Genomic DNA, 27,050 nt, shown 5'->3' on the forward strand with positions numbered 1-27,050 from the left:
TTTGGCAATACATACCAGACTTTTTTTTTTTTTTTTTTTGAGACGGAGTTTTGCTCTTGTTGCCCAGGCTGGAGTGCAATGGCGCGATCTGAGCTCACCGCAACCTCCGCCTCCCGATTTCAAGCGTTTCTCCCGCCTCAGCCTCCAGAGTAGCTGAGATTACAGGCATGCGCCACCATGCCTGGCTAATTTTTTTTATTTTTAGTAGAGATGAGGTTTCTCCATGCTGGTCAGGCTGGTCTGGAACCCCTGACCTCAGGTGATCCGCCTGCCTCGGCCTCCCAAAGTGCTGGGATTATAGGCGTGAGCCACTGTGCCTAGCCATCCATTTCTTAAATATCCTAAAGTGAGTGTGCATTACTTTATAGTTGTAAAATTTAAAAAAAAAAAACTTTTTTAAAAGAAAGATATGGTTTAAAAAGACCAAATTTGTCTGGGTGTGGTGACTCACATCTATAATCCTAACACTTTGTGGGTCTGAGTGGGAGGATTGCTTGAGGCCAAGAGTTCAAGACCAACCTGGTCAACATAGCAAGACCCCTGTTTCTATTTAAAAAAATAAATAATAAAAATAAAAATACCAAATCCATATTCCTCTTTTGAATTACTGAGTAAAAGAAAATATTTTCTTTTTCCACTTTCAAAGATGATATGTTCTTTTTATTATGTCTTGAGGGCATTGGTGTGATTAAAAAGACTGATAAATGACCAAGAATTCATGAGTCATCAAATATAGCTCCCTGATGTATCAGGGGAAAATCTCAAGCCTTGAGATTAATGGTAAAATACCATTTAAAAAGTCACATAAATCTACCCAAACTGAATACTTGGTGCCTCATTTATTGTTTTGTAAAGACACGCTCAGTATATCAATGCTGTGAAACTGAAACAAGTTTCAATAACTGACAGCAAAAGAGGCTTCACTAAGTTAGTCAGAGACCCAGACAGATAAAATTTTGAAATGATTAAAATATCATAAAGGTCTGAGTGCGGTAGCTGACGTCTGTAATCCCAGCACTTTGGAAAGTCAGGGTGGGAAGATAGCTTGAGGCTAGAAACTGGAGACCAGCCTGGGCAACAGTTCAAGACTCTGTCTCTAAAAAAGTTTTTTTAGTTAGGTGGGCGTGGTGGCACGAGCCTATAGTTCCAGCTACTTGAGAGACTGAGGTGGGAGGATCACTCTAGCCCAGGTGTTTGAGGCTGCAGTGAACTATAATGGTGCCATGTACTCCAGCCTTGGCGACACAGTGACGCCCTGTCTCAAATAAAATAATAAAATAAAGTAAAAATCAAAAAGAGCTGAAGACAAAATTGGTGCAGGAAGCCCATGACTGATTTAAGCATCTGGATCACTGTGTCTTCAGATTGATGCCTGTGCCTCAGGTGACCCTGAGACAAAGCTGGCTGAGAGATGGGGAGGAGCTGATGACTCAATCAAGCTGAGACTCGGGTATAATTAGGTGAACCTTTATACCAAATGGACATCACAAATCTGTGATTTGATCTGCAAGGGATTTTATTTTTACCCGGACTCTCTGTCCTATGTCAAAACTTGCCCATTATTTTCATGAATCCTGTGGCAATTTTACATGGGTCCAAATAATTCCTCTTACTTTTTAATAACCTTATTTAGCCATTAGATTTTGATGGATTGATTTTAATTTTTAATAATGAGTATATTCTGTATTTTAGACCAGGGAGCATGAAGCCATTATGCAGTTAATGAGTTTCATCATTATTTACAATACAATAAACAGTGTGTTTATTTAAATTGGGCGTACATTAACATAAATGCGCAGAACATTTTTTTAAATTCCTCTCTACGGTATTTATGGCACATGGCAAAGTTTAATGGTAGATGGGAAGAAAGAAAAGAAAGAGTGAGAAATGAGACCCTTGGGTAGCCATAGGACCAACTTGGTTTCATTACGGGGCAGCTTTATGGGAAGGGCTCGGGTGAGCACCCACAGATTGCACAAAGGTGCTATACTCTGAGGCTGTGATAAACAGACTTCCCAGCCCCCACAGATCTTTCCTGTAGATTTATCGCAGTGTCTTGGGTTCTGCCATTAAGAATTTTCCCTATAGTCTTGAAGGCTAATCATGTTTACAGTTCTGCTTTGAAGATTGCAAAGCACCTCTAGGAACACTTCTTAGCTAATCCCTTGGGGCAGGGGCTCTAACCGGTTGATCAAGCTTGACTGGTGCATGTTTTCGGGAAGAGGTAGTAGCAGTGTTAAGAGCTCAGGCGTTAGAGATTAAATCCCTGCCTCTGCTGAGAGTGACCTGGGGCAAGTTATCTTCCCTAAGCCTCAGTTTCTTCATCTATAAAGTAAGGATAGTAATATTTACCTTGAAGAGCAGTCATAAAGGAAACAAAAAAATACATGGAAAACGCTTAACCACAACAGATAGTCCCAATATAAGGACAACCAGGTGGGTTGAAAGGCAGCTGTTAGCCCCTCACTGAGCTTGTGCACCTCCCTCAGCTCAGGTGCATCCCAGCAGGTGGGCTGGGTAGAGTATTTCCAATTGCTGGGCACTCTACTTCCCTGCCAACTGTGAGCTGCAGAGAAGGGATGCCTAGGTGGACCAGGTCAGCACCTCCTCTAACATCCGACTTCACCCCCATGAAATCAACACCCTCACAATCTTGGTATCCTGGGAGACTGGAGAGGGGTCCTAAATGGGAGGGTTCCCAGAAGAAACTTTACCAGCTAGAGAATTCTGCCTAGGGAAGTGGTGTGTTTGTTTGTTCTCTGTTGCCCCAGCTGGAGTGCAGTGGCACTATGTCAGTTCTCTGCAACCTCCATCTCCAGGGTTCAAGCGATTCTCATGCCTCAGCCTCCCCAGCTAACTTTTTGTGTTTTTAATACAGACAGTATTTTGCCATGTTGACCAGGCTGGTCTCGAATTCCCGAGCTCAAGTAATCCTCCCTCCTTGTCCTCTCAAAGTGCTGGGATTACAGGCGTGCGCCACCACACCTGGCCTGTTTGTTTTTTAGAGACAGAGTCTCTGTTACCCAGACTGGAGTGCAGTGATGCAATAGTAGCTCACTGCAGCCTTGAACTCCTGGGCTCAAGCAATTCTCCCGCCTCACGCTCCCAAGTAGCTGGGACTACAGATGTGCACCACTACACCCTTAATTTCTTTGTAGAAATGAGGTCTCACTATGTTGCCCAGGCTGGTGTCAAGCAATTTTCCTGCCTAGGCCTCCCAAAGCGCTGGGATTACAGGCGTGGGCCACTGCACCCAGCCTTAGGGGATAGGTTTTAATGTTCATTTTCTAGCTCCAGGAAGCGTAGGTGCCCATGAGTCATCAGGGGTCTTGGCCACTTTCATCTTTGCACGCTGGGTCTGATGTTGCCAGGGACAGATGAAAGTGCAGCAAATTGGAGAGAATAGGGAAAGCACGTGGCTACAAGACTCTACCGAGGAAGGTCTGTTTCTTCTAGAGAGCCTGAAGACTGATGCCGTGACCCAGGACTATGACGTTTACAGGTACATGTAAGTGTCTACCTTGGCCACTTTTGCCTCTTTTCTTTTCTCTAATACATTATCACTACCTCATCTTCAGGAGAGTTTTTAACCTAGAGGTCCAAAACCCGGCAATCCATCATCTGTGCAGATTCTTTGTTTTCTAAAGTAAGAGATTCTCAGACAACAACTCCTTAGAGATTCTGATTTAGGAAGTATGAGAGGCTTAGGGGCCAAGCATATAAATTCTGGAGACAGATTGCCTTGGCTCCAATCCCACCTCCCTGGCTTACTATGTGTACATGTGAGCAAGTCACTTATGATCTCTGCACTTTCAGTTTCTTCATCTATAAGATTAGGATAATAACAGTAGCCTACCTGACAGAGGGGCTAACAGGGTGAAATGAATTATGTTATTAAGCAAGGCACAGGGCCTAGAATTTGGTATGTATTTTTTAAAAGGCTCTTGATCATGAGACACAGACCAGCTGAGGAATCACTTTGATACAAAGCTATTTCTAATTAGCATCCAACCATTGGTCTTTAGTGTAATTTCAGAAGTCGAAACAGGAGATTCAGGGACATCAAAGAATAATTTTTGGCAAGTTCCTGATGCTGACAAGAAAGATGAAAATTAGGAGGCATTACTTTTTGATCACTCCTTATATGGATACATTTATGAAACACTGGACAATTTTCAAGGTAAACCATTGAACATCGGGAAGCACAAAGTCAAGAGAGAAGAAAAACCTAAAATTACAGGATTTCACATGACAAATCAAAAGTAAATTAATCATTTTTCCACTGACCTTAATCACAGGGAAAAAAAATTAATCATTGTCAGAAATGTTTAAAACTGCTTGAGTTCTTCCCAAAGTTTCCAGGGAATGAGATATATTCATCATAAGATGAAGAATTCCATCAAATTTGATCCAGGTGCATTTAGAGCAGCACACCTGTATACGACTACTAGACCAGCTTCTCTAAAGATCAGAAATTGAATGTAGACAACACACAAAGAGGGAATTTTAGTACTTTTAGCTGCTTAGTATGTCATCCATACATCCAAACTTCAGAGGTGCTTTGTCAGGCATTTTCACAGCTTCTCCCTTCCCCGTTTTCCTTTTTATTCTTTTTTCTTTTTATCTTTTTTTTGAGATGGGGTCTTACTCTGTTACCCAGGCTGGAGTGCAGTGGTACAATCATAGCTCACTGTAGCCTCCAACTCCTGGGCTCAAGCAATCCTCCTGTCTCAACCTCCTGAGTAGCTAGAGCTACAGGCATGCACTACCATGTGTGGCTAAGCTTTTAACTTTTGTAGAGATGGTGTCTTGCTGTGTTACCCAGGCTGGTCTCCAACTCCTGGCCTCAAGCAATCCTCCCTCCTCAGCCTCCCAGTGTCCTGAGATTACGGGTATGAGCCACTGCACTGGCCACCTTTCCTGTTTTGTTTTGTTTTGTTTTGTTTTGTTTTGTTTTTTTGAGATGGAGTCTCACTCTGTCACCCAGGCTGGAGTGCAGTAGCACAATCTCGGCTCACTGCAACCTCCGCCTCCCAGATTCAAGTGATTCTCATGCCTCAGCCTCCTAAGTAGCTGGGATTATAAGCGTCTGCCACCACACCTGGCTAATTTTTTTTTTTTTTCTGTATTTTTAGTAGAGACAGGGTTTCACCATGTTGGCCAGGCTGGTCTCAAACTCCTGGCCTCAAGTGATCCACCTGCCTCGACCTCCCAAAGTGCTGGATTACAAGTATGAGTCACCGCACCCTGCCAGATTTTTCTTAATCACCTTCTCCAAATTCCTTTCTCCTCCTTTTGAATACTGTCATTTACTCTTCTAAGCTATTGCAAAACCATCTGTGCTACTATTAAGCATGGCATCTAGGTATTCACACTCTTTTTTTTTTTTTGGAGATGGAATCTCACTCTGTCACCCAGGCTGAAGTGCAGTGGTGCGATCTCGGCTGACTGCAAGCTCCGCCTCCCACCTTTAAGCAACTCTCCTGCCTCAGCCTCCCAAGTAGCTGGGACTACAGGCACATGCCACCACGCCCAGCTAATTTGTGTATTTCTTGTAGAGACGGGCTTTCACCATGTTGGCCAGGCTGGTCTCCAACTCCCGACCTCAGGTGATCCACCCACCTCAGCCTCCCGAAGTGCTGGGATTACAGGCATGAGCCACCAGACCTGGGCAGGGTTACACATTTTTAATTACAATTTTTATCCAGATAATTGTAGATGTACATGCAGTAGTAAGAAATCATAGAAAGATCCTTACATTTTGCCCAGTTTCCCCCAAGGGGAACGTTTTGAAAAACTATAGAACAATATCACAACCAGGTTATTGACAATGCTACAATCCACTAATCTTATTCAGATTTCCTCAGTTTACTGATATTCATTTATGGACATGTATGTGACAGCTTATTAATAGCTATTCAATTTTATCACCCGTGTAGGTCCAGGTGCCCACCAACAGGGTCAAGATACTGAATATTTCTAGCACCACAAGGATGCCCCTTGGGTTACCCTTTTATAACCACATCCACCTCTTCCTGTTCCATGCACCTGTGGCCCTAAATCCTTTACCCTGGCATCCATTTGTCCTCCATTTCTAAAATGTTGTCACTTAGAAAATGTTTTATAAATTGAATCACATATTATGCAACCTTTTGGGACTGGCTTTTTTCACTCAGTATAATTCCCTGGAAATTCATCAAAGCTGTCACACGTATCAATAGTTCATTCCTTTTTATTGCTAAGTAGCAGTACTCCATTGTAGAGCTCTTTCACAGTTTGACTGTTCATCTATTGAAGGTCATACGAGTGGATTTCTTTTCTTTTTTTTTTTTTTTTTGAGATGGAGTCTCCCTCTGTCGCCTAGGCTGGAGTGCAGTGGCGCGATTTCGGCTCACTGCAAGCTCTGCCTCCTGGATTCATGCCATTCTCCTGCCTCAGCCTCCTGAGTAGCTGGGACTACAGGCGCCCACCACCACACCCAGCTAATTTTTTGTATTTTTAGTAGAGACGGGGTTTCACCATGTTAGCCAGGATGGTCTCGATCTCCTGACCTCATGATCTGCCTGGCTCAGCCTCCTGAAGTGCAGGGATTACAGGCGTGAGCCACTGCGCCCAGCCCACATGCTTATTTTTCATCTGTATATCTTATTTAGTGAGGTGTCTGTTAAGGTCACTGGCCCGTTTTTAATCAGGTTGTCTTTTTCTTATTGTTGAGTTTAAAGCGTTCTTTGTATATTTTAGATAACAGTCTTTTATCAGACTTGTCTTTTGCAAATATTTTCTCCTAGCCTGTGGCTTTTCTCCTTATTCTCCTTAGAGTGTCTTTCACAGAACAGAAAGTTTTAATTTCAACGAAGTCCAACTTATCAATTCTGTCTTTCATGGATCATGCTGTTGATGTTGTATCTAAAAAATAATCACAAAGCTCGAGGTCATCTAGATTTCCTTCTATGTTACCTTCTAGGATTTTTATAGTTTTGTGTTTTACATTATGTTATCCATGTTGAGTTAATTTTTGTGACGCATATAAGATTGTGTCTAGATTATTACTATTATTATTATTTGCATGTGGATGTCCAGTTGTTCCAGCACCATTTGCTGAAAAGGCTCTTTTGCTGAATTGTATTGCCTTTGTTCCTTTGTCAAAGTCAGTTGACTATATTTATGTGGATCTATTTCTGGGCTCTCTATTCTGTTCCATTTATCTATCTTTGTGTATTCTTTTGTCAAACCACACTGTCTTGACTACTGTACCTTTATAGCAAACCTGGAACTCCTCCAATTTTGTTCTCCATTAATATTGTGAGCTGTTTTGGGTCTTTTGCTTCTCCATATAAACTTTAGAATCAGTTTGTCAATATCCACCAAGTAAGTTGCTAAAATTTTGAGTCAGATTACGTTGAATCTACAGATCAAGTTGTGAAGATCTGACATGTTGTAAATATTGAGTCTTCCTATCCATGAACATGGAATATCTCTCCATTTATTTACTTCTTTGATTGTTTTCATCAGAACTTTGTAGTTTTCCTCACATAGATTTTATATGTATTCTGTTAGATTTATACCTAAATATTTTGTTTTTGGGGGTGTGCTATGATTTGAATATGGTTTGTCTCCCAAAGAACTCATGTTGCACTTGGTCTCTAATGTAGCAGTTTTGGAAGGTAGTGCCTTTAAAGCATGATTGGGTTGTTAAGATTGATCAATCTCTTTCCGAAAAGATTGGGTTAGTTCTCTTGGGATGGATTAGTTCCCAGGAGAGTGGGTTGTTACAAAGTGAGTTTGCCTCTTCTGTTTGGACTCTTTGCATGCACCCACTTCCCCTTCCGCTTTTGAAACATGCCTCCTAATATGTTTCATGCTTCCACATGCATGCTTCCCCCATGCTATGAAGCAGCAGGAGGCCCTCACCAGATGCAGCCACCCATCCTGGACTTCTTAGCCTCCAGAACCTCTTTTCTTTATATATTTCCCAGTCTTGGGTATTTTGTTATGGCAACAGAAAATAGACTAAGATAAGGTGGTGATGTAAATGGTATTGTATTCTTCATTTCAAATTTCCCTTGTTAATTGCTAGCATATAGGAAGTAATCGACTTTTATTTATTTATTTATTTATTTTGAGACAGTCTCACTCTGTTGCCTAGGCTGGTGTTCAGTGGCACAGTCTTGGCCTGCTGCAACCTCCGCCTCCTGGGTTCAAGCAATTCTCCTGCCTCAGCCTCCCAAGTAGCTGGGATTACAGACGCACATCACCAAACCTGGCTAATTTTTGTATTTTTAGTAGAGACAGGGTTTCACCATGTTGTCCAAGCTGGTCTCAAACTCCTGGCCTCAAGCAATCCTCCTAGCTCAGCCTCCCAAAGTGCTGGGATTACAGGCATGCACCATCATGCTGCAGCTGAACACCCAGCTGAAGCAACTGACTTTTATATATTAACATTGTATCCTGTAATCTTGCTATAACAGCTTATTAGCTCCTGGAAAGGTTTTCTGGAATGCGGTGGCATGATCACAGCTCACTGTAACCTCTGCCTCCCAGGTTCAAGCGATTCTCCTGCCTCAGCCTCCCACGTAGCTGGGACTACAGGCTTTCATCACCATGCCCAGCTAATTTTTTGCATTTTTAGTAGAGACAGGGTTTCACCATGTTGGCCAGGCAGAACGCCTGGCCTCAAGTGATCTACCTGCCTCAGCCTCCCAAAGTGCTGGGATTATAGGCATGAGCCACCACCACGCCTAGCCCTGGTCAATACTTTTGAAATTTCTACATAAACTACCAGATCATCTGTGAACAGATTTTTTTATTTCTTTCCAATATGTATACCCTTTCCGCCCTTTTTCTTACCTTGCTGCATTAGCTAGGACTTCCAGTACAATATTGAAAATCAGTGGTGAGGCCAAGGTAAGTGGCTCAACCGTGTAATCCCAGCACTGTGGGAGGCCAAGGCAGGCAGATCACTTCAACCCAGAAGTTCGAGACCAGCCTGGGCAACATGATAAAACCCTGTTTCTGCAAAAAATACAAAAGTTAGCTGAGCATAGTGGCATGCACCTGTAGTCCCAGCTGCTCGAGAGGCTGAGGTGGGAGGATTATTTGAGCCCAGTAGGCGAGGTTGCAGTGAACCAAGATCACACCATTGCACTCCATCCTGGGCAACAGAGTGAGACCCTGTCAAAAAAAAAAAAAAGAAAGAAAGGTGTGATCCATTTTAAATTCATTTTCATTTAAGGTGTAATGTTTAGGTCATGGTTTGTGTTTTTGCCTATGCAGTACCATTTGTGGAAAAGGTTATCCTTCTTGTCAAAAATCAATTAAGCATATTTCAGTGGATCTTTTTCTGGAATCTTTACTCTGTTCCACTGATCTGTGTGCCTGTCACTCTGTCAATACCATACTGTCTTAATTGTGGTAGACGTGTAGTAAACCTTAATATTGGATAGAGTGATTCCTCTCACTTTATTATTTATCAAGATTATTTTAGCTATTCCAGAGCTCATTCCTTTCCACTTAAGTTTCTGAATAAGTTTGTCCATGTACACAGAAATGCTTTCTGGGGTTGTAATAGAAATTGTATTAAATCTGTAGATTAATTCGGAAGAATATCTTTATTATGTTGAATCTTTCCATCTATAACCATAGTAGGTATCTCCATTAATTTAGGTTTCCTTTGATTTCTTTCATCAGGATTTTGTAATTTTCCGCACATATATTAAATAAAATATACTTAGAAATATATCTAGCCCAGGTGCAGTGGCTCATGCATGTAATCCCAGCACTTTGGGAGGCCGAGGTGGGTGGATCACTTGAGCCCAGGGGGTTTAAGACCAGGCTGGGCAACATGGTAAAACCCCACCTCTACATAAACCATAGAAAAATTAGCCAGTCATGGTGACCCACGCCTGTAGTCCCAGCTCTAAGGTGAGAAGACTGCCTGAGCTCACGAGGTCAAGCCTGCAGTAAGCTATGATCATGCAACTGCACTCCAGTCTGGGCAATAGAGAGAGACCCTGTCTCAAAAAAAAAAAAAAAGAAAGAAAGAAATCTATCTAAATATTTCATTTTGTCTGTGTGTCATATGGAAATGCAAAAGTTTTTTTGTGTTTATCTTGTATTCTAAATCCTCACTAAACTCATTTATTAGTTCCAAGAGATTCTTTGTAGATTTCTTGGGATTTTCTACACAGGCAATCATATTATCTGCAAACAGAGATAGTTTTGTTTCCTCCTTTCTAACCTGTATACTTTTATTTTTTTCTTGTCTCTTGCAATAACTTCCAGGACCATGTTGAAGTGATGAGAGCAGACTTCCTTGCCTTTTTGTCGTGATCTTAGTGGAAAAACGTTCATTCTTTCATCATTAAGTATATGCTAGCTCTAGATTTTTGTTTTTGTAGATGCTATTTATCAAGTTTAGTTATTTCCCTTCTATTCCTAACTTGCTGAGTTTTTTTTATGAATCAATGTTGGATTTTACCAAACTTTTTTGTTTTTGAGATGAAGTCTTACTCTGTCACCCAGGCTGGAGTGCAGTAGCACACTCTCAGCTCACTGCAACCTCCACCTCCTGGGCTCAATTGATCTTCCCACCTCAGCCTCCCAAATAGTTGGGACTACAGGCACACGCCACCATGCCTGGCTAATTTTTTTGTACTTTTTGTAGAAATGAGGTTTCACCATGTTGCCCAAACTGATCTCAAACTCCTGGACTCATACGGTCTGCCTGCCTTGGCCTCTGAAAGTGCTGGGATTACAGGAGTGAGCCACGGTGCCTGGCCAAACATTTTTTCTATGTCAAATTGATAGAGTTGTATGATTTTTCTTCTTCAGCTTGTTAATATGGTGAATGACACTGATTGATTTTCAAATATTGAACCAGCCTTATATACCTGGAAGAAGTTCCACATGGCTATGGTACATAATTCTTTTTATACATTGTTGGATGCAGTTTGCTAATATCTAGTTTAGATTTTCACACTTAAATTCATGAGAAATATTGGTGTATAGTATTCTTTTTTCGTACTGTCTTTGATTTTAGTGTCAGGATAACACTGGTTCCATAAAATGAGTTGGGAAGTGTTTGTTCCTCTTCTGTTTCCTGGAAGAGATTGTGTAAAATGTGTGCTGATTACTCTTTAAGTGTTTGGTGGAATTCTCCAATGAAACTATCTAAGCCCAATTTTATTTATTTATTTTTCTGGTGGGGATCGAGAGGGAGTAAATTTTTGTCTTTTTGAGATGGAATCTCGCTCTGTTACCCAGCCTGGAGTGCAGTGGTACAATCTTGGCTCACTGCAACCTCTGCCTCCCGGGCTCAAGCGATTCTCATGCCTCCGCCTCCCAGGTAGCTGGTACTACAGGTGTGCATCACTACGCCTGCCTAATTTTTTGTATTTTTGGTAGAGATGGGGTTTTGCCATGTTGCCCAGGCTGGTCTTGAACTCGTAAGCTCAGGTGATCCACCTGCCCCAGCCTCCCAAAGAGAGAGAGTAAATTTTTTAGAACAGTTTAGATTTACAGAAAAATTGAAAATATGGCATAGTTTTCATATACTGCATATCCAGTTTCCCCTATTATTAACATCTTAGATTAGTATGATATATTTGTTAAAATTAATGAATAATATTGATACATTATTATCAACTAAAATCTATACTTTCTTCAGATTTCCTTAATTTTTACCTAATGTCCTTTTCTTATTCCAGAATTCCATCCAGAATACCACATTACATTTAATTGCCTTGTCTCCTTGGGCTCCTCTTGGCTGTGACAATTTCTGAAACTCTACTTATTTTTTATTTTTGTTTGTTTGTTTTATTTAGGTTTCTTTTTTTAAGACAGAGTCTCACTCTGTTGCCCAGGCTGGAATGCAGTGGTGTGATCTCAGCTTACCGCAATCTCTGGCTGCCTCCAAAGTTCAAATGATTCTCCTGCCTCAGCCTCCCGAGTAGCTGGGATTACAAGCACCCACCACCATGCCCAGCTAATTTTTATATTTTCAGAAGGGACAGGGTTTCACCCTGTCTCAAACTCCTGACCTCTAGTGATCTGCCCGCCTCAGCCTCCCAAAGTGCTGGGATTACAGGCATGAGCCACCATGCCCAGCCCTTTTACTTAGTTTTTATTTCATAATCTTAACTCTGCAATTCAGCTAGATGTAAAAGGGAATAAGGAAAATATAGAACCCAAAGAACTGCAGTGAGAGCACAAAGATTATGGAAGGCTGCAAACAAATGGGGTAGTGGGGCGCTCTCCCGAGCTACAGAAGGAAAGGCCTGGTAGTTAAGATAAAACACAAGTCAAATTTATTAGAATGATCCACAGTCAGCAATGGTGATCTTCTTGCTGGTCTTGCCATTCCTGTACCCGAAGCACTCCATGGCTTCCATGATATTCATACCTTCTTTCACCTTGCCAAAGACCACATGCTTGCCATCCAACCAGTCAATCTTGCAGTGCAGATGAAAAACTGGGAACTGCTTGTGTTGGGTCCAGCATTTGCCATGGACAAGATGCCAGAACCCGTATGCTTCAGAATGAAGTTCTCACCTTCAAATTTCTCCTTGTAGATAGACTTGCCACCAGTGCTATTGTGGCATGTGAAGTCCATACATACTCTGACACATAAACCCTGGAATAATTCTGTAAAAGCAGAAACCCATATAACCAAATTCTTCCTCTTCAGTGCTCAGAGCATGGATGTTTTCTGCTGTCTTTGGAACTCTGCAAACAACTCAAAGGAGATGCAGCTCAAAGTCTCGCCGTCAATGGCGATGTCAAAGAACATGGTGGGGTTGACTGTGACTTGTGGCATAGGGCTCTGGGTGGCCCCAACATCTGCAAACATCCTTGTTTTTGATGAGCTTAACAATTTTAAGAAGTACGGATAAGGTATTTTTCTGAATTTCTCTCCATTAGAATTTTTCTGATGTTTTTCTTGAGACTGAGGTTATAAGTTTCAGGGAGAAAGACCAGAGACAGAAAGCGCCATTTTCATCACGTCATATCAAAGATACATACTGTTGGCCGGTCGCAGTGGCTCACACCTGTAATCCCAGCACTTTGGGAGGCCAAGGTGGGTAGATCACCTGAGGTCAGGAGTTGAAGACCAGTCTGGCCAACATGGTGAGACCCCATCTGTACTAAAAATACAAAAATCAGCCAGGCATGGTGGTGGGTGCCTGTAATCCCAGCTACTTGGGAGGCTGAGGTAGGAGAATCACTAGAACCTGGGATGCAGAGGTTGTAGTGAGCCAAGATCACGCCACTGCACTCCAGCCTGGACAACACAGCAAGACTCTGTGTCAAAACAAACAAACAAAAACACACAGAGAGATAACATGATTCCGTGGTGCAAACTAACTTTTGAAAATTCTATATTCCTGGCCGGGTATGGTGGCTCACACCTGTAATCCCAGCACTTTGGGAGGCCAACGCAGGTGGATTACCTGAGGTCAGGAGTTTGAGACCAGCCTGGCCAACATGGTAAAACCCTGTCTCTACTAAAAATACAAAAATCATCCAGGCGTGGTGGCACACGCCTGTAATCCCAGCTACTCGGGAGGCTGAGGCAGGAGAATTGCTTGAGCCCGGGAGGCGGAGGTTACAGTGAGCCGAAATCATGCCACTGCACTACAACCTGGCCGACAGAGCGAGACTCTGTCTCAAAAAAAAAGAAAAAATAATTCTATATTCCTCTCTCAGAGATTCACAACTCATAATTGTACATTCAAGGCTCTGAGATTCCTGTTATAAGGAAACACTCTTATTATTGCTTAATCTGGAGTTCCTCAGACCACAAAACTTTTTTGGTTGCCACAAAATATCTATTAACATATTTTAGAACTAGTGTTCTGAAGAACATAGTTGGGAAAAGTGGATTCGCTCATTTGCTAGATAAGGGAACTTGCATTAAGTGAGTTAAGTGATTTGTGCCAAGTTACAGGACTACTTAGTGATACAACTGGGTCTAAAACCCAGGTTTCCTAAATTCCTGATGGTCCAGTATTTTTGCATCATACCATGTCGTCACCTATAAGCCAGGTCCTAAGGCTGCTGAAAAACAATAGGAAATGGCTTTTAAAAGTCATTTTATTGACTGGCTATAGTGGCTCATCCCTGTAATCCCAGCGCTTTGGGAGGCCAAGGTGGGAGGATTGCTTGAGCTCAGGAGTTTGAGATTAGCCTGGGTAACATGGTGAAGCCTCGTCTCTACAAAAAATACAAAAATTAGCCAGGCGTGGTGGCATATGCCTGTAGTCCCAGCTACTCCAGAACCTGAGGTGTCGAGAACCTTCCTGCCACCGCGTTCGTACCTCGCTGCTCCAGCCTCTGGGGCACATTCCAACCTTCCAGCCTGCGACCTGCAGAGAAAAAAAAATTACTTATTTTCTTGCCCCATACATACATTGAGGCAAGCAAAAAAATTAGATTTTAACCATGAGGGAAATCGTGCACATCCAGGCTGGTCAGTGTGGCGACCAGATCGGTGCCAAGTTCTGGGAGGTGATCAGTGATGAACATGGCATCGACCCCATTGGCACCTACCACGGGGACAGCGACCTGCAGCTGGACTGCATCTCCGTGTATTACAATGAAGCCACAGGTGGCAAATATGTTCCTCGTGCCATCCTGGTGGATCTAGAACCTGACACCGTGGACTCTGTTCGCTCAGGTCCTTTTGGCCAGATCTTTAGACCAGACAACTTTGTATTTGGTCAGTCTGGGGCAGGTAACAACTGGGCCAAAGGCCACTACACAGAGGGCACTGAGCTGGTTGATTCTGTCCTGGATGTGGTACGGAAGGAGGCAGAGAGCTGTGACTGCCTGCAGGGCTTCCAGCTGACCCACTCACTGGGTGGGGGCACAGGCTCTGGAATGGGCACTCTCCTTATCAGCAAGATCCGAGAAGAATACCCTGATCGCATCATGAGTACCTTCAGTGTGGTGCCTTCACCCAAAGTGTCTGACACCGTGGTCGAGCCCTACAATGCTACCCTCTCCGTCCATCAGTTGGTAGAGAACACTGATGAGTTGCATTGACAACGAGGCCCTCTATGATATCTGCTTCCGCACTCTGAAGCTGACCACACCAACCTATGGGGATCTGAACCACCTCGTCTCAGACACCATGAGCGGTGTCACCACCTGCCTCCGCTTCCCTGGCCAGCTCAGTGCTGACCTCTGCAAGTTGGCAGTCAACATGGTCCCCTTCCCACGTCTCTATTTCTTTATGCCTGGCTTTGCCCCTCTCACCAACCATGGAAGCCAACAGTATCGAGCTCTCACAGTGCCGGAACTCACCCAGCAGGTCTTCGATGCCAAGAACATGAGGGCTGCCTGTGACCCCCGCCACGGCCGATACCTCACCGTGGCTGCTGTCTTCCATGGTCGGATGTCCATGAAGGAGGTCAATGAGCAGATGCGTAATGTGCAGAACAAGAACAGCAGCTACTTTGTGGAATGGATCCCCAACAACGTCAAGACAGCTGTCTGTTCCATCCCACCTCATGGCCTCAAGATGGCAGTCACCTTCATTGGGAATAGCACGGCCATCCAGGAGCTCTTCAAGCACATCTCGGAGCAGTTCACTGCCATGTTCCGCCGGAAGGCCTTCCTCCACTCGTACACAGGCGAGGGCATGGACGAGATGGAGTTCACCGAGGCTGAGAGCAACATGAACGACCTCGTCTCTGAGAATCAGCAGTACCAGGATGCCACCGCAGAAGCGGAGGAGGATTTCGGTGAGGAGGCCGAAGAGGAGGCCTAAGGCAGAGCCCCCATCACCTCAGGCTTCTCAGTTCCCTTAGCCTTCTTACTCAACTGCCCGTTTCCTGTCCCTCAGAATTTGTGTTTGCTGCCTCTATCTTGTTTTTTGTTTTTTCTTCTGGGGGGGTCTAGAACAGTGCCTGGCACATAGTAGGCACTCAATAAATACTTGTTTGTTGGAAAAAAAGAAGCTGAGGTGTCAGGATCCCTTGAGACTGGGAAGTCAAGGCTGCAGTAAGCCATGATCATGCCACTGCACTCCAACCTGGGTGACAGAGTGAGATCCTGTCTCAAAAATAACAAAAAACCCCACAATTTTCTTATAAAAAAAAAAAATATATATATATATATATGTTTATGACATGTTGTATGTTTGGCATAAAACATTATTAAGATAAGCACCTATGTATCATCACCCAGCTTAAGAAGGAGAATATTATCAGAAACTTGGAAGCACCTTGTAGGCCCCTCCCCAATTACACCACCCTGTGTTTATCATTGTGTTTATCATGCGTTTGCTTTTCTTTATAGTTTAACTACATATACAGATCCCTAAAATGCATTATTCTATTTTACACATTTTGAACCTTTAATTAATGGTATTACTATAATATTCTTCTGCAACTTGCAAAACTTTTGCTCATTAATTTTGTGAGATTCATCCATGTTACTAAGTATAGCTGTAACTCATTCATTGCTACACAGACTATCATTAGGTGAATACATCACAATTTTTTTTTTCTTTTTTTTTTTGAGACACAGTCTCGCTCCGTCGCCAGGCTGGAGTGCAGTGGTGCGATCTCAGCTCACTGCAACCTCCACCTCCTGGGTTCAAGCGATTCTCCTGCTTCAGCCTCCCGAGTAGCTGGGACTACAGGCTCACGCCACCATGCCCAGCTAATTTTTGTATTTTTAGTAGAGACAGGGTTTCACCATGTTGGCCAGGTTGGTCTCGATCTCTTGACATCGTGATCTGCCCCGCTCAGCCTCTCAAAGTGCTGGGATTACAGGCATGAGCCACCGCACCTGGCCTCATCACAATTTATTTATTCATTCTTCTGTCAATTGATCTTTGAGTTGTATCTTTCTGTTTTAGTCCATTGCTGTAACAAAATACCTGAGACTGAGTAATTTATAAAGAACAGAATTTTTTTTTCTCACAGTCTGGAGGCTGTGAATTCTAGATCAAGGTGGGAGGAGGATCCTTGTCTGGTGAGAGCTGCCCTCTTCTTCCAAGATGGTACCTTGATGCTACATTTTCTGAAAGGAGGAACACTGGGTCCTCACATGGTTGAAGGAAGGAGAGAAGGGTGAAAATGGCTGAACTCCCACCATCAATTCCTTTCATAAAGACATCAATCTACTCATGATGGCAGAGCCCACATGAGCCACATGTCTCTCAAAAGACCTCACCTCCCAGCACTGTTGCATTGGGTATTAAGTTTCCAACACATGAGTTTGTGAGGACATATTCAGACTATAGCATCTTCTCTTTTTCTTTTGGTTTATTATAAACCATGTCTGAAGTGTTTTACATGCACAGACATGTATAAGCACACCTGCTAGTGTTTGTGTAGGTAACCTCAGAGAAATTGCTGAGTTATAGCACCCATCTTCAGTTTTATTAGAGAATATGAAATTGTCATTCAATTTACAATTGACATTGTCACCAGCAGTTTATGAGTCTTTCCATTGTTCTATACTTAGCAACATTATCTTGCCAGACATTTTTTAAAAACTTTATATTATGGAAATGTTCACACATGTACAAGAATTATATTATAAACTATCCCCTGGCTTCAACATTTACCAACTCATGGCCAATCTACCATGGGCTATTTTGGAATATTCAAAAGCTAATCTCAGATATCTGAGATTACTTCATCTGCAAATATTTCATAATGCATCCCTAAAAAATAAGGACTCTGCCTTTTAAAATTTGAGATAAAACATACAGTACAGTACACAAAACTTTTTTTTTTTTTTTTTTTGGATACAGGGTGTCTCTGTCGTCCAGGCTGGAGTACAGTGGCACGGTCTCAGCTCACTGCAACCTCCACCTCCCAGGTTCAAGTGATTCTCCTGTCTCAGCCTCCCAAGTAGCTGGGATTACAGGCATGTACCACCACGCCTGGCTAATTTTTGAATTTTTAGTAGAGACAGGGTTTCACCATGTTGGCCAGGCTGGTCTTGAACTCCTGACCTCAAGTGATCCGCCCTCCTCGGCCTCCCAAATTGCTGAGATTACAGGCATGAGCCACCATGCCCGAACCTGTACATAAATCTTAAGAATACAACTTAGTGAATGGTGATTTTTTTTTACATGTGCATGTACACAGCTGTGAAACCACTAGCGCTATCAAGATCTAGACTATTTCCAGCTCCTCCAGAAGGTTCCTTTGTAGCACTGTTTAAAAACATAAGAACAATACCACTATCACGCCTAAAATATTGTAATAATTCTTTAATATCATGAAATATCCATTACATGATCTAATTTCAATTGTCACATTTTTAAAAATTTGTTTGCTTGTTTTATTGTCACTCAAATCAGGTTCCAAATAAAAACCATCTTTGTCCCCTGTCTTGCAATTTATTTGGTGAATACACCAGGTGGTGTGTTCTGCAATTTCCCAGTCTGGGTTTTTTTGGGGTTTTTTTGGTTTTCTTGGTTTTTTGTTTTTTGTTTTTTTGAGAAGCCTGTGGCCCAGGCTGGAGTGCAGTGGCGCGATCTCGGCTCACTCAAGCTCCGCCTCCTGGGTTCACGTCATTCTCCTGCCTCAGCCTCTCAAGTAGCTGGGACTACAGGTGCCTGCCGCCACATCTGGCTAATTTTTTATATTTTTAGTAGATAACGGGGTTTCACCGTGTTAGCCAGGGTGGTCTCGATCTCCTGACCTTGTGATCTGCTTGCCTTGGCCTCCCAAAGTCCTCAGATTACAGGCGTGAGCCACCGCGCCCGGCCCCAGTCTGGGTTTTGTTGAATGCAGTCACATGGTGCTGTGTAACATGTTCCAGCAATATGTGTGTTAGATCCAGAGGGTTGATCAAATTTCCAATAAGAACATTTCTTAAGTGGTGGTATATTCTTCCATTAGGAGGCACAAAACATTTTGTTGTGTCTGTTTTGTGTATTAAGGCAGCAATTATTGATAATCACTGCTTAGTTCATTATTTCATTGGAGATTGCAAAATTGTGAGATTCTATCATTCCTTTTCAATATATTAGCAGACTATTTCTCTGAAGAGAAATATTTCATTATCAATTACTTGATTACCGTGAGGTGTAGCTTATACAGGAAACTGCCAGACTTTCAATTTTCAATCAGTATAAAATATAAAATGATGTTGTGGTTTTAATTTTCTATTTCTCTGATTTACTGATGAAATCATATGTTCCATGTTTTCTTTTTCTTCTGTGAATTGCCTATTCCTTTTTTTTTTTTTTTTTTTTTTTTTTGAGACAGTCTCACTCTGTCCCCAGGCTTGCAGTGGTGCAATCTCGGCTCACTGCAACCTCTGCCTCCCAGGTTCACGCGATTCTCCTGCCTCAGCCTCCTGAGTAGCTGGGACTGCAGGCATGTGCCACCATGCCCAGCTAATTTTTGTATTTTTAGTAGAGATGAGGCTTCAGCATGTTGGCCAGGATGGTCTCGATCTCCTGACCTTGTGATCCACCCATCTCAGCCTTCCAAAGTGTTGGGATTACAGGCGTGAGCCACTGAGCCCGGCTGTGAAGTGCCTATTCTTATATTTTGTCCATTTCTCTCCTTGGATTCTATGTCTTCTTCTTACTAATTTTTTTTTTTTTTTTTTTGAGACAGAGTTTCGCTCTTGTTGCCCAGGCTGGAGTGCAATGGCTCAATCTTGGCTCACCGCAACCTCCGCCTCCTAGGTTCAAGCAATTCTCCTGCCTCAGCCTCCCGAGTAGCTGGGATTACAGGCATGCACCACCATGCCTGGCTAATTTTGTATTTTTAGTAGAGACAGAGTTTCTCCATGTTGAGGCTGGTCTTGAACTCCTGACCTCAGGTGATCCACCCACCTCAGCCTCCCAAAGTGCTGGGATTACAGGCGTGAGCCACCACACCCGGTCTCTTCTTACTAATTTTTAAGAATTATTCACATATTTTGGATATGTATTATTTGTTGGTTGTAAATATCTTCTTCCAGTTTGTGGCATTCAACTTTTGGCCTCTGAGGTTTTCTCTTACTTTGTTACCAGTTTGGATATACATTTTAAAAGATGAGCCAAGCACAGTGGCTCATGCCTGTAATCCCAGAATTTTGGGAAGCTGAGGTGGGAGGATCGCTTGAGGCCAGGAGCTCAAGACCAGCCTGAGCAACATAGTGAGACTCCATCTTTACAAATTTATTTATTTATTTATTTATTTATTTATTTATTTATTTATTTATCTGAGATGGAATCTTGCTCTGTCAGCCAGGCTGGAGTGAAATGGCATGATCTCGGCTCACTGCAACCTTTGCCTCCTGGGTTCAAGCGATTCTCCTGCCTCAGCCTCCTGAGTAGCTGGGATTACAGGTGCGTGCCACCACGCCTGGCTAATTTTTTTTTGTATTTTTAGTAGGGATGGGGTTTCACCATGTTGGTCAGGCTGGTCTTGAACTCAATTAGCCAGGCGTGGTGGCTCACACCTGTAGTCCCAGCTACTTGGGAGGCTTAGGCGGGAGGATTGTTTGAGCCCAGGAGTTTGAGGCTGCAGTGAGCCATGATCATTCCACTGCACTCCAGCCTGGGTGACAGAGCAAGACCCTGTGTCTAAAAATAAAAAATAAAAATAAAATAAAAAGATGTTTGGCCGGGTGCGGTGGCTCACGCATGTAATCCCAGCACTTTGGGAGGCCAAGGCAGGTGGATCATGAGGTCAAGAGATAGACACCATTCTGGCCAACATGGTGAAACCCCATCTCTACTAAAAATACAAAAATTAGCTGGGCATGGTAATGTAAGCCTGTAGTCCCAGCTACTCAGGAGGCTGAGGCAGGAGAATCACTTGAATCCGGGAGGTGGAGGTTGCAGTGAGCCGAGATTGTGCCACTGCACTCCAGCCTGGCAACAGAGCAGGATTCCATCTCAAATAAATAAATAAATAAAATAAAAAGATGTTTATCTTGCCATGTAAAGGACACAGATACGCACACCACTAGCAACATGTGGTGTAAACGTAAGGTGAAATTTACTGGGAAACTTACAGGCAGAACATCAGCAGAGTACATGGGTCCCACATCATCTTGCTGTCTTGTGGATCCGTGTGCTTGTACAAGGTACCTCTAACTGATTGAGAAATTAGGCTATAACAATAGGAGCTTCCTGGTCAATGAAACTAGTTTGTTCTAAAGGAAGAGCCTCTGGAGCTCAGCCACCAGCAAACCTGCTCTTCTGCTGAGCAAACACAGACCTGCTGAGGCAGCCTCTTGCTAAGTGTGGGAGACAAAATGAGCCTCCAGTGCCATCTGGATTTGTGTCTCCTTATATCTGAGGTGTTTCGTAATGGGATCTTTTTTTCGGGCTATCTAGCCTGCCATTTTACCAGAAATGGAAGTTCTCTAAAGAATGTTTTAAGGTCAACAGAGTGCTCACCATTAGACTGTGCATAGAATAACATAAGCCAAGCTACACATTGCTGCTACATCAATCTTCTTGACATTTTCACCTAGTTCATATTAGTCTCTGGCTGAAAAGCTTTCAGTCATACCTCAGTTCCTACCTATTAATGTCCTCAGCTAAACATTCAAGGCATTCTGCAATCTTGTCCCAATCTGGTTCTCCAATTTCACCTTTATACAAATTTCCACCCTACTAAATTGAACTTTTTCATGTCTTTTAAAAGCACCAAGAAATGCTACTGCCTTCCCTCTCCCTCCAATTACCCAAGCCAGAAGTCTCCTCTACGACCCAGGACTCCTCTAAAACCCGAGACAAATTCACCCTTCTCTCTGAAGTGTCCTCCTCTGACCATTCCTGTCCCTTGTGAACAAGTTGATTGTGGAGCAGCAATAATGACTTTTTTTTTTTTTTTTTTTTTTTTGAAACAGGGTCTTGCTCTGTGGCCCAGGCTGGAGTGCAATGGTGTGGTGCAATCTCAGCTCACTACAACCTCTGCATCGCCAGCTCAGGTGATCCTCCTGCCTCAGCTTCCCAAGTAGCTGTGACTACAGGCATGCACCACCACACCCGGCTAATTTTTGTATTTTTAGTAGAGATGGGGTTTCGCCATGTTGGCCAGGCTGGTCTTGAACTCCTGGACTCAAGTGATCTGCCCGCCTCGGCCTCCCAAAGTGCTGGGATTACAGGCCTGAGCCACCGCGCCCAACCAATGATGACTTTTGACAGTTAGTCCTCACCAAATTCAGATGTGCTCCCCACATGTCTCAGCATGCTTTGCAGTTGGGTTGGGGCTGTGAGACTAGTTCTAGCCAGGAGACCACAAAGAAGTGACATGTGGCACTTCTGGGCCCAAGGCACTTAAGAGTTAATATTTTTCCTCTACGCTTTATTTCACTACTGTGGCAACTGCATGTTCTAGATGGCATTGCTACAATATTGAGTAGAACCGTCCTGCCCATGTTGAACATTATGTGAATGAGAAACCATGGAACCTGAGAATTGATTTATGTCTGCAGCATTGACTAACCTATCCTTCTTCACGCAGATCTTTCATTTGAACAATATAAAAGTATTAATATATTATGTCTTGACTCTCACATTATTTTTTCTTTCTCTTACTGATTATTTTTGCCTGCCAAACATCACCACCCCATCCTCTGAAAAAATACCCCTTATTCCAGAGGCATGATCTTGTGGGATTGGTTATGTTCTTATACCCCACGGTTGACCAGTCCAGGGATCTGACCAAAGCCAGGCCAATGAGCTCCTCTCCATGATTTTTGACTTGGAACCAAGAGAATCAACTCAGACGTTTCTAGTAATTTGGAGCTCTAGGATATAATGCCAGCAGCAGCCAGCACCCATGCTCTGACCTGTGGAGAAAGCAGATCTGCAAGTGGATTGAGTTGACACAAGGCTACAGAGACACTTAAGACCCTACTTCAGATTGTTTCTGAGGCCTACACGTGTCTTAAATCTTCTTCATCTTAATGTACCAAACCTTTCTTGGACTTCTAGAGGCAATAAAGCACAGCTTGTGTCAGGTGCCCTGGACTGTCTGTTACCCACAGTCTGTCACCTGCAACCTAGCAAGTCCAGCCAACATCTGTCTACTCTTTCTCCTGTAGAAGCATCCTCAAACCAGCAAACCAGGAATGTGGAGAACCGTTTGTCTCTAAGGTTGCCCCCCAAGTGGTAATGCTCCTTAAGTCAATGAGATACCCTGATCAGCAATCATATATGTTCCTATCAGACATCTTCTGTCTCTCTGTCAAAAAGAGATACATGGGATTTGGCTCCACAGAACCAAAAAGAATGGTTTGGAAAACGAAAGGAGTAGGGACCCTGAAGGCACAAAACCAGCCATGCAGAGGAAACACAACAGCAGGCTGGTTATGTGGTATTAATGGGTTCGATGAGACTGTCTTGAGAACTAATCAGTAAGACATCAAGGTTCATACAATTCTCAAGTCCTACTTCAACAGGAGAGGGCTTTCTTTTAAATGCTTTATAGTCAATGAAAACATTGCAGCAGATGCTATTGATGCCCATGAAGATCCCTTCAGCCCACCCTGGAGATCTCCTGAAACACCTGAGTCTCCTTCCCTGAGGGATTTCTCTGGCTGCAGAGGAGTACCAGGGAGTGGAAACCCTCAAGAGCAACTTTAATTCATGAGGGATGGGAATTGGTGGATAAACATATCAGTGTTCTCTCCCTTTGGTAGGACAGGACAATTCTGAGGTGCGTTTTAGAGTCTCAAAAAGACCCCCATTGGAATGAGCAGTTTCCTCTCTTCCCTGCACTTCTCCACTTCCTCACCATACTAACCATTGATTAATGAACTACTTGCACCCAAATTCTCATCTCAGGAACTGTTTCAGGGAAACTCGAATGAACACATGATAATGATGATGATGGCATAATTTACATGCAGTAACAGTCACCTTTTTTAGAGTACAGTTCTATGAGTTTTGATTAGCAGTTGTGTAAATACCACCACCTATCTATCACCCCCCTCCAAAATTCCTTGGTATCCTCCTTGGTATTCAACCCCTCCACCTTCACTACCATCCCCTCATAACCACGGATCTTTATTCCAGGGTATCATATAAACAGAATCATTCACTATGTAGCCTCTTAGTTTTTTTGAGTCTGGCACCTTCCACTTACCAAAATGCATTAGAGACTCATCCATGTTGATATAGCCAGTCAGTCTATGAGCACTTCCTTATCTGGTACAACAAGATGTTGCAAACTCATCTTGTGCTTTCCATGCCCCAGACCTGGAACCAGCCATTTCTACAAAGAGCCCTTTTAGTGGAGAATGGTACTTAGATACCAAGATCTGGGCATTAGGCGTGCTCATTGTTATGGAGCCTAATAGTGGAAGAGCTAGGGAATATATAAATCACACACACCACACCCCCCAAGCATATCAGTATTTTATTGCATGGATATGTCATGTACTACACATATTCACTCACCAGATGGAAGACATGATGGTTGTTTCCAGTCTTTGGAGGTTATACATAAGGTTATTACAAACATTCCATACAGGTTTTTATGTGAATAATGATAAGTTTTTATTTCACTTGGGTAAATACCCAGAAGGGGATTGCTTGGTCAAATGACACATTTATAAGACATTGTCAAGCTGCTTTCCAAAAAGCAATGTAAGAGTGTTCCAGTTGTCCCACATTCTTATCAGTCCTTGGTATTTGTTTTTTAAATTTTAGCCATTCTGACAAGTGTGTAGTGTTATCTATTGTGGTGTTAATTAGCATCTCCCCAATGATGAATTATGTTGAGCATTTTTTCATGTGTTTAATTGCTACTCATATATCCTCTTTGCTGAAGTATCTGTCAAATCTTTAGCCCATCTTAAAATCAAGTTGTTCTCTTATTACTGAGTTTTGAGCATTCTTAAAACATTCTTCAATTTCAGAATGAAAACTATTTTTTTTTCTGATTAGAAATGTAGTGTATTCTAATTTTTAAAAATCGGGGAGCAGATAAAAAGCTAAATAAAGTGAAAACAAATTAGAGAACTTTACCACCAAGAGGTAGAGACCCATCAAAAGTGGGTCATTTTACTGACGATGCTAAGAACCTTTCCAATATTACCCACACTGCTTCCAGCCCTCTGCTATAGGTGGGGTTTCCTCCTACACGTAGGCCCTCCAAGCTGGTGTGGCCCATGTGATCTGAGGGACAGATACAGACCCACTGCCAAGTTCCACTAGCATGGCCAAGCCTCTGCTTCAAGATGAGGATGTGAGCTATGCGCAGTGGCTCACGCATGTAATCCCAGCACTTTGGGAAGCAGAGGCGGGCAGATCACTTGAGTTCAGGAGTTTGAGACCAGCCTGGCCAACATGGTGAAACCCCATCTCTACTAAAAATAGCTGGGCGTAGTGGTGGGCGCCTGTAATCGGGAGGCTGAGGCAGGAGAATCGCTTGAACCAGGGAGACGGAGGTTGCAGTGAGCCGAGATCACGCCACTGCATTCCAGCCTGGGCAACACAGTGAGACTCCATCTCAATTTAAAGAAAAAAAAAAAGGCCGGGTGAGGTGGCTCACGCCTATAATCCCAGCACTTTGGGAGGCCGAGGAGGGTGGATCATGAGGTCAGGAGTTTGAGACCAGCCTGACCAATATGGTGAAACCCCATCTCTACTAAACATACAAAAATTAGCCAGGTGTGGTAGTGCGTGCCTGTAGTCCCAGCTACTCAGGAAGCTGAGGCAGAGGAATTGTTTGAACACGGGAGGTGGAGGTTGCAGTGAGCCAAGATCATACCACTGCATGCCAGCCTGGACAACAGAGTGAGACTCTGCCTCAGTCAAAAAAAAAAAAAAAAAAAAAAAAAGATGAGGATATGGTCTATACACTTTTAGTACCTTTTCTCAGGTAGAAACTAGCAAAAACCATTCTCTTAGCTCATATAAGCCTGTGAAATGGTGAAATCCAATTACATTTTTGTTATCTCTGATACAGATACCGAACGGAGAATCCTTCTCTGTTCTGTAAGCACTCTTTCTTTACAAAGAACAACGTCTCACAGAATTCTACAAATGTCATACATTCTTTCCTTGTTATGTGTCTATGTGTATTTATATATTCCCTGGCTCTGTCCACTATGCGGGCCCCTTAGCAATAAGCATACCTAATGCCCAGATCTTGGTATCTAAGTATCATTCTCCACCAAAAAGGCTCCTTGTAGAAATGGCTGGTTCCAGATCTGGGGCGTGAAAAGTACAAGATGAGTTTGCAACATCTTGTTGTACCAGATAAGGAAGTGCTCATAGACTGATGGCCCATATCAAAAGGACCCAAGAGTCAGCTTCAACGGAATTTCCTTTGGCCAAATCTGGGACAATTTGAACATCAGAATAAATAATGATAGCAACATATGATATCCCATTGAATAAAATAGAAATCCACAAATCCATGTTATATAAATAGATAAATAAATAGAGGGAGAGAAGACAAAACCCCTCCTTGGAGTAGAATGCCAGCTAGTAAGTGTAAAAGGAGTGATGGAATTAGAAAACTGCCACTTGTCAATCATTATGCTAATAATTCAGGCACAAAACATCAACCGATACTAAAACTGGAAGGTGAAAGTTGGATGACAAACAGGATATTTACACAGCCTCAAAGGTCCTCCCCATGAAGTAGTTATTCATTATAAAATGCAAAAGAGTAGCTTTTGCTACTCGGGCATGGCGGCTCACGCCTGTAATCCCAGCACTTTGGGAGGCCGAGGCAGGAGGATCACTTGAGATCAGGAGTTCGAGATCAGGCTGGCCAACATGGTGAAACCCCATCTCCACTAAAAATACAGAAATTAGCTGGTGTGGTGGCAGGCGCCTGTAGTCCCAGCTACTTGGGAGGCCGAGGCAGGAGAATCGCTTGAACCCAGAAGGCAGAGGTTGCAGTGAGCAGAGATAGTGCCATTGCACTCCAACCTGGGCAACAAGAGTGAAATTCCTTCTCAGAAAAAAAGAGTAGCTTTGCCATCAGACACTATTAACCTCATTTTGGGACAAACTAACATTTTGTACTACCTAAGGGGAATGCAGGCAGAAAAGCTCTCACCATGACTGATATCCTCACCAAAAATGCATAGCCTTGACTGGGTGCGATGGC

At 43.0% G+C, this 27,050-nt stretch overlaps 1 pseudogene; it reads left to right on the forward strand.

Moving 5' to 3' along the window:
* Positions 1-14,297: 14,297 nt before the first annotated feature.
* On the forward strand, positions 14,298-15,958 carry LOC100435159 (tubulin beta chain-like; annotated as a pseudogene).
* The last annotated feature ends 11,092 nt before the right edge of the window (positions 15,959-27,050 follow it).

This window comes from Pongo abelii, chromosome 7, assembly GCF_028885655.2.
Source record: "Pongo abelii isolate AG06213 chromosome 7, NHGRI_mPonAbe1-v2.0_pri, whole genome shotgun sequence".
Lineage (NCBI taxonomy): Eukaryota > Metazoa > Chordata > Mammalia > Primates > Hominidae > Pongo > Pongo abelii.